The sequence below is a fragment of the Lonchura striata genome, chromosome 28, assembly GCF_046129695.1.
Source record: "Lonchura striata isolate bLonStr1 chromosome 28, bLonStr1.mat, whole genome shotgun sequence".
NCBI lineage: Eukaryota > Metazoa > Chordata > Aves > Passeriformes > Estrildidae > Lonchura > Lonchura striata.
The window spans coordinates 3225070-3238833 of NC_134630.1; positions in this window are offsets into that span (position 1 = coordinate 3225070).

Genomic DNA, 13764 nt, shown 5'->3' on the forward strand with positions numbered 1-13764 from the left:
AAAGGAAAAAGGGTGGGGAAAATAAGAAGATGTTTTAAAAGAAAGAAAAATGAAAAATATGGAGAATATTATCAATATTTAACTATTGAATAAAATATAAAATATAAATATATAAATATAAAATGTAAAATGTAAAATATAAAATGCAAAATATAAAATATAGAATGCAAAATATAAAATATAAAATATAAAATGTAAAATATAAAATATAAAATATAAAATATAACATGTAAAATATAACACGTAAAATACAACACGTAAAATATAACACGTAAAATATAACACTTAAAATATAAAATATAAAATGTAAAAATAAAACATAAAATATAAAATACTAAAATATAATAGAAAATAGAAAATAGAAAACCATAAAATATAAAAATAGAAAAATAAATATATTTTCAATTCATTTATTCAAATAAATCTATTTTTGGAATATTTCAAAATCTTCCAAAGCAGCGATTTTCCTGCCACGAGCCAGCCCCATCCCAAGCGGGTCCTGGAGCTCTGGGGACAAGCCCAGCAATGGTTTCCTCTTCTCCCCCCAGCACCTGGAAAATCCCCAATCCCAAGGATTCCCCAGCGCCACTGGGCAGGACTTACCTGGAGGATGGCACCAAGCCCTGCCAGCGCCCGGGCAGGGCGAGGAGGGGACGTGTCCCCAAGTGTCCCTCACCTCCCGCCCCTGTGACAGCCCCGCAGCCCCACACATGGCCCTGGGTCCTTTTTTGGTTTTTTTCTTCCTCTTTTTTTTTTTTTTTTTTTTTTCACTTTTTTTGTTGTTTGTTTCTGCCGGAGCAGCCCCGGGGCTGCAGCGATGTCGCGGTTGCGTAAGAGGCGGTGACATGCGGGGACAGGGGGGTGGCAGGTGCCTCCTGCAGCAGCAGCAGCGTGGCTGGGACCTGAGCTATTGATGATCCTGAGATTGTAGAAAGTCTCTGTCTGTCAGCCCCCTGCCAAAGAATCAGCCAGAATTGGTCTGTGCTGTTCCAAGGTTGTTTATTCTGTTTATCTCTCACATGTTCTGCTGCCCTGCCCAGCTCTGTCCTGCAGGGCAGCGTGTGGGGCTCTGCCCTCAGTGGGATGTGACAAACATTAAATACCAGAAACTCCCTGGGCTGCATTTACAAGAACGAGCCAATATCTGTCACCTACGTTGGACAGTGTGTCCCCAGCCTGAACCAGCAGAAAAATGCCAACACCACAGTGAGACATGGAGGGCATGAAGAAGGAGAAAAAGGACAAGGCACACCCAATTTCCTCCATCTTGTCCCCTTTGAACCCCTAATCTAGAACCCCAAAATTTTACTTTTGCACCTGTGCCACACTTAATTATTAGTGATATCAAACATTCAGAGCTTGTAATTCATCCTGTAAGATTGAAAACTCTTTTCCATGGGCAGAGATCACAGCCAGTGTCTCTGGGGGCTCTGTCCAGGGGGTTCCTGACCCCTGCCAGGGTCCCAGACCTGCCAGGGCAGCCAGAGGGAAGCTCTGGATTCCCACACCCATCAATATCTGCAGCAGCAGGCAGCAAGGGGAGGATTGTGTGCTGGCTTTGTGCCACCCAGGAGCCCCAGAGAGGTGACAGCAGCGCCCTGAGGGTGACATGGGACCCCCATGGGGTGGGACACAGAGAGGAAGAATGGGAAGGTGAGAAAGGCTTGGTGGATGAAGCCATAAAAATAAAATAAGTCTCAATTTGAGCCTTAATTTAAGTGAGATTGGCAACAAGGTGTGGCACGAATAAACAGGGTTGGGTGAGGTTTTGAGAGGTTTCATTGATGACAAATCAACTGTTGGGACACAGCAAAATCTGTGCTAAAGACAGCTCTGTGGCAAGCACATTTCTCTCCCTCTCGGGATTTTTCATAGAGGTGCACAGAGAGAAATTAAAGAGAAAACAATTTCTATTTCTGCTCCTTGTTTTTCCTATGTGGAATGTGTTTGGAGAATTGTTTACCTGGGGTGAGTGTTTGGTTGGATTCTGGTGAGGATTATTTGAGCCCGATGGCCAATCCAACCCACCTGGGGCTGGACTCTCGAAACAGGGTCACAAGTTGTGTTAGAGTCAGAGAAAATAGTATGCAGTTTTAGTATCTTCCTGTTATATAGTGTATTCATGTATTTTAGCATAGTTATAATAAAGAAATAATTCAGCCTTCTGAATTGAGTCAGACATCAGCATTTCTCCCCATTGGGTTCACCTGCGTTTACAATACAGCTCCACTTCAGGAATTGATTCCAAGCAAGTCAATTCCCCCTCTGATCCCTCAGCTCTGAGGGTCACAGCACCTCTCCCTGAGTTTCCTGTGCAGCTTGAGGAGCTGCTCCTGCTCCAGAGCAGCTGTGGCTGCCCCTGAAGTGCCCAAGGCCAGGCTGGACAGGGCTTGGAGCACTCTGAGATAGTGGAAGGTGTCCCTGCCATGGCAGGGGTGACACTGGATGATCCCTAAGTTCCCTCCCAACCCAAACCATTCCATGATTCTGTGAAGAAAAACTTCCTCTGCAACTGGGACAATTCAAACCCAAGTATTAAATATTCCACCTTTGTTTTCCAGCCCACTCTGGGTGCAGCCCAGGTCCTGTTTGGTGTCCAGCAGGTGTCAGAGGTCCTGGCTGGTGTGTAAAGAAGGAAAAGGGCAGCAAAGCCCAGTGGGAATTTCTTCTCCACTCTGTACCCAACCCTCAGCAGAGCAGTTCCTTGTTCTCAGGTGTGCACAGGTTTTACACTTCTGGCAGCTCTTCCATCCCTGCATTCCTGCAGGATGGAAAAGCACGCCAAGGCAGGAACAGCAAGGAAAAATCTGCCACAGAATAATGATCAGCCTCATTGCATTGATCATGGATCATGGATTGGTTGGGTGGGAGGGACCTCAAAGCCCATCCAGTGCCACCCCTGCCATGGCAGGGACACCTTGACTGTCCCAGGCTGCTCCCAACCCTGTCCAGCCTGGCCTTGGGCACTGCCAGGGATCCAGGTATTGCCTCAGGTTGGAGCTTTTCTATGTTTTAGGTTCTGTGCTGCTTTAGTGGGTGGGTCTGGGCTTCACATGAGGGGATGCTGAGCTCTCTGCACAGAGCAGGGAGACAAAACAATTCCTGCTCCAGCTGGGGACCAAGGACAAATGATCCAAATCTCAGCCCAAGAGCACAAACAACGTGGAATGAAGAGAGAAGAACAAGCAGGATGGGACTGCCTGGGCTGGAGCTGGAATTGGACAATGAACTCCAATGTGCAAATGGAGCAGAACTGATCAAAGTGAGAGGCCCTGTGAGCAGTTGTGCATTTTGGGACCATTTTGGTTCATTTTGGGTGCAGCCCTGGCTGGGCTCTTGTGCTGCCCGAGGTGGATCCATGGAGGAGATCCTTTGAATAAATCCCTGTTTTATTCTTCAGCTCTGGCCAGTCTCTGTTCTAGCTCAGCCTTCACAAGGCAGCCCCAGCTGCTCTGGGCACCCTGTGCCAGGGCGTGCCCACCCTGCCAGGAACAATTCCTGCCCAACACCCGATCCCAATCTCTGCAGAGATTCCACTTTCGTTCACAGCAGTGGGTGTCAGCTGATTCTTTGTTATTTTATTTGATTCTGCTTTATTTTACACTGATTCTGGCAGGATGAGTGTGAGCAAAGGAGAGAGAGGATCTTTCTTCCCAGGAAATCAGGGCTGGGCTCTAGAAGTAACTCCTCTCTCTTACTGCTCCCAAAATTGGAAATTGGGAGACTCCTGGTTGCATTGGACTTTAGATTTCTGCTCCTGAAAGGTTTCTCCATATGGAAAGATCCTGTAAGATCACCCTTCTAATGAATGGAGAGAAACAGACTTCTGTAAGGTTCTGATCTATTTTAGATTTTTATCTTGAGAAGAAAAAACACATCCTGTCATCTTTTTATTGGCAATACAATACAATACAATACGATATAATGTAATGCTTTAAGGGTGGGGGGGGGTTGTTTTTGTTTCATTTTTTGGTTTGTTTTGTTTTCTTGTTGTTTTTTGTCTGGCAATATAGAAATTTTCCTGCAGAAAATGCCAGTTTTGCAAGAAATGGTTTTTATCCATGAAGGAATGAGATTGTGACATACAAGATCCTTGCTAGCTTGAAAAAGTGGAGTTGAAGTTCAACATTTTATATGAATTGTTGTGAAAAGTGGGATAAAAAGCATTTTTAAGGAAATACAGTGATTTCAAGGAAGTGCAGGGAACAGGGATGAGCCCATGACATCCAGCTGCAAAAGGAGATTTCCTGCATTTCAGATTTTCAGTGATCAGGTAACTTCCTCACTGGGCAGTCTGTAATGAAAAAAAGCCCTGTTAAATATTTTGTTCAAAACAGTTTTTGCACAGCAATGTGAATTTTCACCAAGGAGAATTTTCCACAGCAACCCTCAATTTTCAATTCAAACTGAGTTTCATAATAGCAGTTGGGGAACCACCCTCAGTTGTTCTCCCTCTCCCCAGTGGTTTCCAGCTTGGACAATCAAAACATCACAGCCAAAAAAAAAAAAAAAACCAAAATGCCCTTTACTTCCCAGATGTATTGTTTGAAGAAACCCTCCAAAAGTTGCAAAGAAAAATTCTCCAAACCCAAACCCGTTTTTCTGTTTTCTGTTGACATAATCATTGCCAGGAGCTGAGAATTTCAAAGCAGCTCCACAAATCTGTGGCACCACCAGACTTTTCTCTGCAGAAACATCTCCCACCTCCCCCAGGGGATTTTCGTGGTCCAGATCTTGTGGTCCTGCTCCATTTCCCCTCCTAACTCAAGGCAGGGTTGAGCCCCCTCAGAGCTGCTCCTTTTCAAGGTCAGGACTTGTGGAAGAGGTTTTACAAAGACTTCTGTGAGCCAGAGAAAAGTTTGAGAAGAGGATCCATGTTTACCCCGGACAGAATTTTCTACCAAGGTCATTGACAGAAACCAAGAAAGAAAGAAGGATAAATAAGAGCAACCTGCAGCTGTCTGTACCAATAAACACTTTGTTTGTCTCATCACCAATGAGTAAAGTGTAAACTTATCAGCTTTGTAAGGATGTATAAAAAGCATGCATGCTGTAATAAAAACAGGTTTGAAGCCTTCTGAAAATGGAGAGTTTTGCTTTCTACTGTCTCTGTCTCAGCTACGACAAGGTCTCTCACCTTTCCTGCTGAGATGTTGCATCTGAACCTCATCTTCAAAGCCTCAGCTCCCCCAGTGCCCACAGGAGCCACCACAGCTCAGCACCAGGGGCTTTCCTCCCTCTGCGCTTCCTCACCCTCTTGCCCTGAACCCCCAAAACCAAATCACTGCTCTGCCACCACCTTGAGTCCAGTTCAGCTGGGGTTTATCATTTTTTACCTTGATTTTAACATTTCACTGAGTTAAGAAGGCAATATTTGTGTTTTGGGAGGGAGTAGGAAGTGCCACGATGGCATTTTCAGTGCTCACCCACCCCAGCTGCCCAGAAGAATAGAGCCTGTCTGCAGCTCCTCAGCCCATCCTGCCAATTCCTGCAGGGCTTTAATAACATTTTATCCTAACTGAAGCAAAGCCTGCCCTATAGGAAAAAGCTCTGGAGAGGAAAAAGCCCTGTAGGAAAAAGCTGCCACAGGAGAAAAGGAACTCAGTCAGAACTGGAGAGGGACCTTCAACATCCACACAGCGAGGGAAGGTGATTTGGGTTTGGGCTGCAGGGATGCTCCAGCCCTGAGCTGGGTTCCCTCTCCTGTGCTTTTGGAGGGGTTTGGAATTGGGATGGATTTGCTGGCATGTACAGCCTGCTCAGGATTTTGGCAGGACCCATCCCTGGGGAACAGCCGGCCTGAGGGGCTGGAAAGCTCCCTGGTCCCTTCTGTCACGCCCGAGCCATTGTTTGAGGGCTGGCAGCAGCTCCTGGATGGAACCACTGTGACATCTGCGGTGTCACCCCAGGGCTGGGCCGTGCCAGCACTTTACTCCTTGGTTACTCACTGGAGGATGATTCCCTCCCACCCCTGGACAGGGAATGGGGCAGCACAAGAGCCCCGTGGCTCCCTGACTGCAGCAGCTTTGGGAGCAGAGGGGTTTTCACTGGGTTATTCCTGCCCACAGGATTCCCAGAGTCCCCTTGGCCATTCCCCAGCAGAAGGGATGCTGTGGATTTGGGGAGACAGGAATGAAGGTGCTGCAGGAAGGGGCACAAACAATGGCAGGGTGGGCAGGCCCTGGCACAGGGTGCCCAGAGCAGCTGTGGCTGCCCCTGGATCCCTGGCAGTGCCCAAGGCCAGGCTGGACAGGGCTGGGAGCAGCCTGGGACAGTGGGAGGTGTCCCTGCCATGGCAGGGGTAGAATGGGATGAACTTTAAGGTCCTTCCCAACCCAAACCATTCCATGATTCCATAATAACCACTTGTGCCAGCAGAGTCCCATCTCTGTCCCTGGGTGACTTCAGACACACAAAACCTTTCTTACACGCACCAGGACACACCTGACAATTCCCAGGCACCCCAGGGATGTCATTCCTGACTCTGAAGGCTCCAACCCAAAAATGCCAGAAGGGAAAATGAGGATTAAATCTGCCCTAAGTGCCATTGTCCTTTGGAAACTGCTCCAAGGGAACACTGACATTCTCCTTCCTTGACTTGCTGGGAAGAATGACCTCTACAAATTCCCATCACTTCATTCCCTCTTCATTTAACTCTGCTTGTGAATCTGATTTTCCTTTACATTTGCTTTTCTGAGCCTGGGGCTGTGTTGAGGCATCTTGCTCCATGTTGGTTCCAGGGACAAAGGGACAACTGCGGAAGGAGTGTCCTTCTCCAGCAGAGTGAGATCCCATTTCCATCCTGTCCAGCTGGATTTCTCCATCCTCTCATGGGCTCTGAGCCCTGAGGGCAAAGCAGGTTGGATGTGGAGGAAAATGTGACCCATTTCAGGGGAATGGCCTTTGCCTGTTCTACTGCCAGAGAAAAAAGGTCAAAAATCTCTAAATCCTAATGAAGAATTCTTGATTAAGGGTTACAATTAAACCCTTGATTTAGGAAAGCCATTTAAGAAAACCTAGAGGACAGGTTTTTGGTTAATTTCTAAAGTTAAAATAACAGAGATAAACCAGATGATTTTACATTAAATCAGAATTAAACACGGCAAACTAAAATTCAATACCCCCTTTAAAACCTGCTTCCTGTAGTTCATACTTGGAAAAACCTCTGAAATATTCCCTGTGCTGAGGCTCCATGCCCCTTTGCTCAATTCCCTGCTGCGAGTCGATTTTTATATTCTACCCCAAAAATTCCTCCTTTCGTTCCACTTTCAGTACCTGAGCCCGTGTCATTATTTCTGCTCTTTCCTAGCAGCTGCTCTGCCCCTTTTCCACCTTTGCTGTGTCTTTGCAGCTCCTCCCAGTGTCGGTTCAGTTGTGATTTTTGTGCCTGTGCCAGCACAGCCCTGCGGTGTTGAACAGGCTGCCCTAAATAGCAGCTCTCAGCCTTCTGTGCAGCGTTTTCTCCTCTTTGCTGAGTCTCTGCTGCTTCACATTTGGGAAAATGGGTGCTGAATTTGGGGATCTGCTGGCAGGATTCGGCATCTGCCTTCCTGTGTCTGTTTTTAACCCAGTTTTGGTGCATCAGACACTTTTTCCATCCTTTTCTCTCTTCTTTGTAGAAGCAAAAGCACATGAAAGAAAATACTTTCCGCTTTTCCACTGGTTGGAGGAGATGTTTTATCTTTTATTAATCATTGCAACCACTTTTTTTTCCAATCGGTATTTTCATTTTTCTTTTTGTTTTGGTGAATATCTACCAGTTAAATTTTCAATTTAAAAATCTGGAGCAAGACTTTGTGATTCCCTTATTTCTGTGATTCCCTTGTTTTTGTGGTTCCCTTATTTTTGTGATTTCCTTACATTTTTACCACAGACTCCTTGAGTTCCTTCCTGAAGGTGTCTCTTGCACAGGTACTTCTTAATAGCAAATAAAATCGTAATTTTCTGTGAGATTTGCTGCACTAAAGCAAAATGTGCTAAAACCTGCAAATTAATGAATCTATTTATTAAATTATTTCTTAGTTGATTTATTAATTTATTAATATTTATCAATGCAAATATTTCTTTTACATTGAGGCATTTCTGTGCAACAAAGAGGCAAATTCCCAAAAGATTAACTGTGAATTTCTGGAATCACAGCTCTGGGAACAAGAAAAGCAAAGGGATAAATCAGGGGATCACAGAATTCCAGACAGAATCATGGAATTGAGGTTGGAAAAGACTTTTAAGATCAACAAGTCCAACCATCAACCCAGCAGCACCATGGTCACCACTAATCCGTGTGCCCAAGTGCCACTCTCAAAGGTTTTTTGAGCACTTCCAGGGATGGTGACTCCACCACTGCCCCTTCCAATGCCTGATCACCCTTTCCATGAAGAAATTCCACCTAATAGCCAATCTAAACCTCCCCTGGAGCAGCTTGAGGTGGTTTCCTCTCATCCCATCCCTGGGAGAAGATAAGGAGACATCAACTCTCACCTCAGATGCTTCTCACCTCGACAGGGTTTTTTATTCTTTTTAGGTCAAGGGCTGTTGACTATTTGCCATTCTGATCTATTTCCCAAAATTTTGCTTGCATGTGGCCAGAATCCTGCCCAGGGTGATGTGGCACGTGGATTTTGTAGATCAGGTGAAGGATCTGCTCCACCACATCCCTGTTTCCATCACGTCAAAGGATGTGGGAAGTGCCACAGCCCTGCCAGGACCGTGCTCTACACCCACTCCCTGACCCCAGCAATGAATGACTTGGGTTGGACAGGAATTTTCCAACAGAAGAGTTTTCCACCTGAGAAAGCTGACAAGGCCCAACCAAAGAGTTCTGGGGAAGGTTTTTATTCCATCAGAACTTTCGGTGGAAACAAAACAAGGCCTGGCCAGGTCCTCAACCCCCTCCCCACACAGCCCTGGCCATCCTGGAGCTGTGGCCACAGCATCTCCCAGCTGATGGATGAATCAGGACAGCAAAGAGAAGCAGATCCTTCAGCAACGACTTTGTAAATTAATTTAATTCATTGATTTGACAGCAAAATATATTTACTGAAGGTGTAGTTTAACCTGTTGACACCCAATTATTTCTCTGCTCAGTCTGAGGATCCCACATGCTGGCCCAGAGCCACAAGCCCAGGCTGGGGTTTGGAGGAGGGAGAGCTGGAGGTCACAGGGGGAAGAGTTGGAAGACACAAGTAGGGAGAGTTGGAGGTCACAGGGTGGAGAGCACAGAAGTGGAGGAGAGAAGCAGGATGGGACCCAAGGGGACCTCAGATCAAGAACCAAATTCCTGGGTGTGGCAAGCACGTTTCTCTCCCTCTCAGAAGTGCACAGAGAGAAATGAAAGAGAAAACAATTTCTATTTCTGCTCCTTGTTTTTCCCATGTGGAATGTGTTTGGAGAATTGTTTACCTGGGGTGAGTGCTTGGTTGGATTCTGGTGAGGATTATTTGAGCCCGATGGCCAATCCAACCCACCTGGGGCTGGGCTCTCAGAGAGGGTCACGAGCTGTGTTGGAGTTAGAATCAGAGGAAGTAGTATGTAGTTTTAGTATCCTCGTTTTATATAGTTTATATATATATATGTATGTATTTTTATATAATATCAATATATATATATTTATTAATGTATTTTATATATATTTAGATATATATATATGTATTTTATGTATATTAATGTATTTTAGCATAGTTATAATAAAGAAATAATTCAGCCTTCTAAATTGAGTCAGACATCATCATTTCTTCCCATTGGGTTCACCTGCATTTACAATACTGAGTACCCACAAATCCTCCAGGTTGTAAGAACAAGGCCCCAAAAGTGCCACCTCAGCAGAGCAGAGGCCTTGAGGAGGCCGGGGGACAGCAGGCACTGTCGTCTGGGCACATCTCCAGTGGCCCAAGCTCAGTGGTGATGGCCACAAGAACCAGCCCAGAGAATCAGCTGCTGAAACCACTGCCACTGCTGCTGCTGCCTGGTGGCACTTAGGGACACAAATAGCCTCTCTTTGTGACATGGGTGTCATCAGTGCTCTCTGCACCTCCTGGCTCGCTGCAGGACCTGCCAGTAGAGTCCCACCGCCTGTCCCCAGCACCCCGAGGTGCTCCAGCCCCCTTGTCAGCTTCGTGGCTTCCTCTGGACTTGTTCCAAGGACAGTTCTGTGTCCTTCTCATGCTGGGAGCACCAGAACGGTGCTGAGAATTCCAGCTGGGATCTCCTGGGAGCAGAGCAGGGGTGGCCGTGGCTCAGTCCCTGGTTGTGCTGGGTGTGGTTTGACTGCTCTGAGCTGGGAAAGCCTTGGAATATAAAAAGGAGTGGGGGAAAAGTAGGAAAACAAGCAAAAGTGGATGGGAGATTTTCTTCCAGGCCACTGACAACCCCTGAGAGGTCAGACCCTTCCTGCCTCATGTCCTTCTGATGGATTTAGTGTGGGAATCCAGAGCTTCCCTCTGGCTGCCCTGGCAGGTCTGGGACCCTGGCAGGGGTCAGGAACCCCCCTGGACAGAGCCCCCAGAGACACTGGCTGTGATCTCTACCCATGGAAAAGTTTTCAATCTTACAGGATGAATTACAGGCTCTGAGTGGTTGATATCAGTAATATTTAAGTGTGGCACAGGTGCAAAAGTAGAATTTTAGGTTTCTAGATTAGGGGTCCAAAGGGGACAAGATGGAGGAAATTGGGTGTGCCTTGTCCTTTTTCTCCTTCTTCATGCCCTCCATGTCTCACTGTGGTGTTGGCATTTTTCTGTTGGTTCAGGCTGGGGACACACTGTCCAACGTAGGTGACAGATATTGGCACGTTCTTGTCAATCCAGCCCAGGGAGTTTCTGGTATTTAATGTTTGTCACATCCCACTGAGGGCAGAGCCCCACACGCTGCCCTGCAGGACAGAGCTGGGCAGGGCAGCAGAACATGTGAGAGATAAACAGAATAAACAACCTGGAAACCAGCACAGACCAATTCTGGCTTCTGCTTTGGCAGCAGGGCTGAAAGACAGAGGCTTTCTACAATCTCGGGATCATCAATAGCTCAGATTCCGACAATTTAGGAACAAGATGATCTCCTGAGCTGCAGGGAGAAGAGGGAACAGTGTAGGATCATAGGTTCGCCTGAATTCCATGGAGAAATGTGAGATTTGGAGGTGTATTTTTGACAGGCCCAAAGCTTTCTGTGCCTTCGTGGTTGCCAAACATTTCACTGCTGGCCAAGGAGGGAACAGCCCAGTGGGTGAAGGGAAAATCACTTGGAAAATCTTTTCTGTGGGTTCAGAGAATTCCTCAGGGCTCTGAAACAGAGGTCAGGGAGCCCAGAGCTGCTTTTGGTCCCATTTTTGTGCTGCTGAACAAAACCTGAGAGGAATGGAAAGGTCACTTTGTGCTTGTGCTGTGTACAACTGATAACCAGGATAGGGGTCCTGGTGAAAGGATAGGAGTCCTGGTGATAAGATAGGTGTGTTGGTGATAAGATAGATGTGCTGGTGATAAGATAGGTTGGGAGGAGCTAGATCAGCCTGGGGGATGTGATGAGGTGTCACAGTGATGATCAGATGGGTACCAACACTGTCACGTTATCGCTGTGAGATGAAGTTCAGGGGTGAAGTTCATCCCTTCCCTCACGACACAGAGAGTGGAAAATTCCAAAGATTTGGGTAAAACAGAGGGAGATGGATGAGAGCAGGGAAGAAGGGAAGGGAGGAAGAAAAGAGAGGATTTGTGGAAGTTTCTGGAAGAGCAGCAGCTGCCACAGAGCTCTGAATCTGTGCTCTCCAACTGCTGCCTTCATCAGTGACTTATCCAAGCCCAGAGCCCTGGGATCACACAGGGAAGGGGCTGCAGGTCCAGCAGGGAGTTCCACCTGCAGCAGGAAGGAGGAAGAGAGGCAGGGCTGGATAAATCCCTGCTGTGGATGGACGCCTGGAGACCTGGAGATGTTCCCCCTGAGGGGGGCTGAGTCCCTCTGGAATGGCAGAGTGGGGATGATCAGGGTCTCAATTCCAAGGAAATTTCTCTCAGGGGTGACTGTCAGACCCTGCACATCCCAAAAGCAGGAATCACAAAGATTCACAGGAGTCCTGTGACTTCAGGTCCAGCTTGTCTCACTCCTTTTTCCCCTTCCAGCAATTCCTGATATTTTTCAATGCTCTTGGAACAGGGAGCTTCCAGCCCAAACCCTCCCCAGCTCAGGCAGGAGAAACCTTTCCCTTGGTCCTCTGGCATAATCCCAAGGGATTTGTGTCCTGTCTGTCAGGGTGTGGATAAACTCAAAACTGTCTCCAGATAAAGCAGCAGTTTCTCTGGGAATTCTTCTCTGGTGCTTTCCTTCCTTGTTTGGAAAAAAAAAAAAAAAAATAGCAGCGTCCAGTGAACCGAAAATTTATTGCAAGAAACCATTTCAAAGCCGAAAATGGATTTGCTTGAAAAACAAAGTCTAAACAAAATGTTTTGGCAGTGGCTTTCAAGCAGTAAACACATTGAGCCTCCTCTTTTCCAGCTAAAGAGCTGCTTTCTCTGGGAGGAAAACATGACAGAGAGGAGAATTTTTTTCCCCGTGTCTGCACTAAGTGACTGAACAAACAGAGAACAAGGCAGGTTCTCCTGGACACCTGCTTTCCTCTCTGCTGGGAGGGATAATGCATCCAGAATTCAACATTCTGGACAAGGGGATGGGGTTGAAAGAGAAAATGCCATGTTGGTGTCGCTGGAGGCTTCTGTCTAAGCAAGGAAATTTAGGACTTGTTTTTCACCAAACCTGGCTCAGTGTCTGCTGGGACAGAGATTAATTCAGATATTGAAAGGTTAATCATCTGAATGCTCCTTGTTTTCAGCCCAAATCCCACTCTCACCGAGGCTTTTGGCTATGCCCTGGCCTGAGGCTGTTTGTTTTCCCCCAGGACAAGGTGCTGGGGGGGAGCTGCTCTGTGGCTGTAACTACCAGGAGATGGTGAGAGATAAATTCTCGTGTTGCTGCATCGCAGGGCTCCCACCTCCTCCTTCCTCCGCTGCCCCAACCTTCACAGCCTCTGTTCTCTGCAGCACAGCCCCCACCACGGGCCATCCCCTGCACCGGGCCAGGTGGGATCCACCCCAGACCCAGCTGAGCAATTTTTTTTTGCAAGAAAACATGCAAAAAAACCTTCCAGCTGTGCAGCAAAACCAGCCCAAAGATTGCCAGGTTGGGCAAGGGGAGCATCAAGGAGGGAAATCCTGGCTTAATAGAGAGAAATTACATTTATTTTCTTGTCAGCCTGTTGGAAATGATGAAATTATTAAAATAAGCTTTAGTTAGTTAATCGTAACCAATATATTAATTATAGAGAATGTGTTATTCTTAAATTGCCCTTAGCATATAGCAAAGCTCCTTTTGTGGGAACACAGCCTGGAAGAACAACTAAAACTGTAAAGTTTGTTGAGCTAACCTTGATATGCTGCAATGAACATTCACTGCTTTGTTTGCTAAAAATGCATAAAAAGGTGAGGAGGTTTTAGATCGGGGGCTGTGTGGAGGCTGGGTTTTGTCAGCCCCATCCACACCCAGAGCTGAGAATAACGCCATTTTCTAACACTAAAAATGCAGCATTGGAGGGTTCTCTTATCCCGCGGGGTTTGGGGCTTTTGGCAGCCTGAAGCAGTTGCCAGCATCTCTCAAAGTTCAATGATCCGAGCCATGGGATGTTCAGAACATAGAATAGTTTATTTATAGGGTGACCAGTTTTTAAGCTTGAAAAACAACATTTTGTCAGCACAGAGGGGCCAGGTGGGATCCAGGAGCTGAGGAATT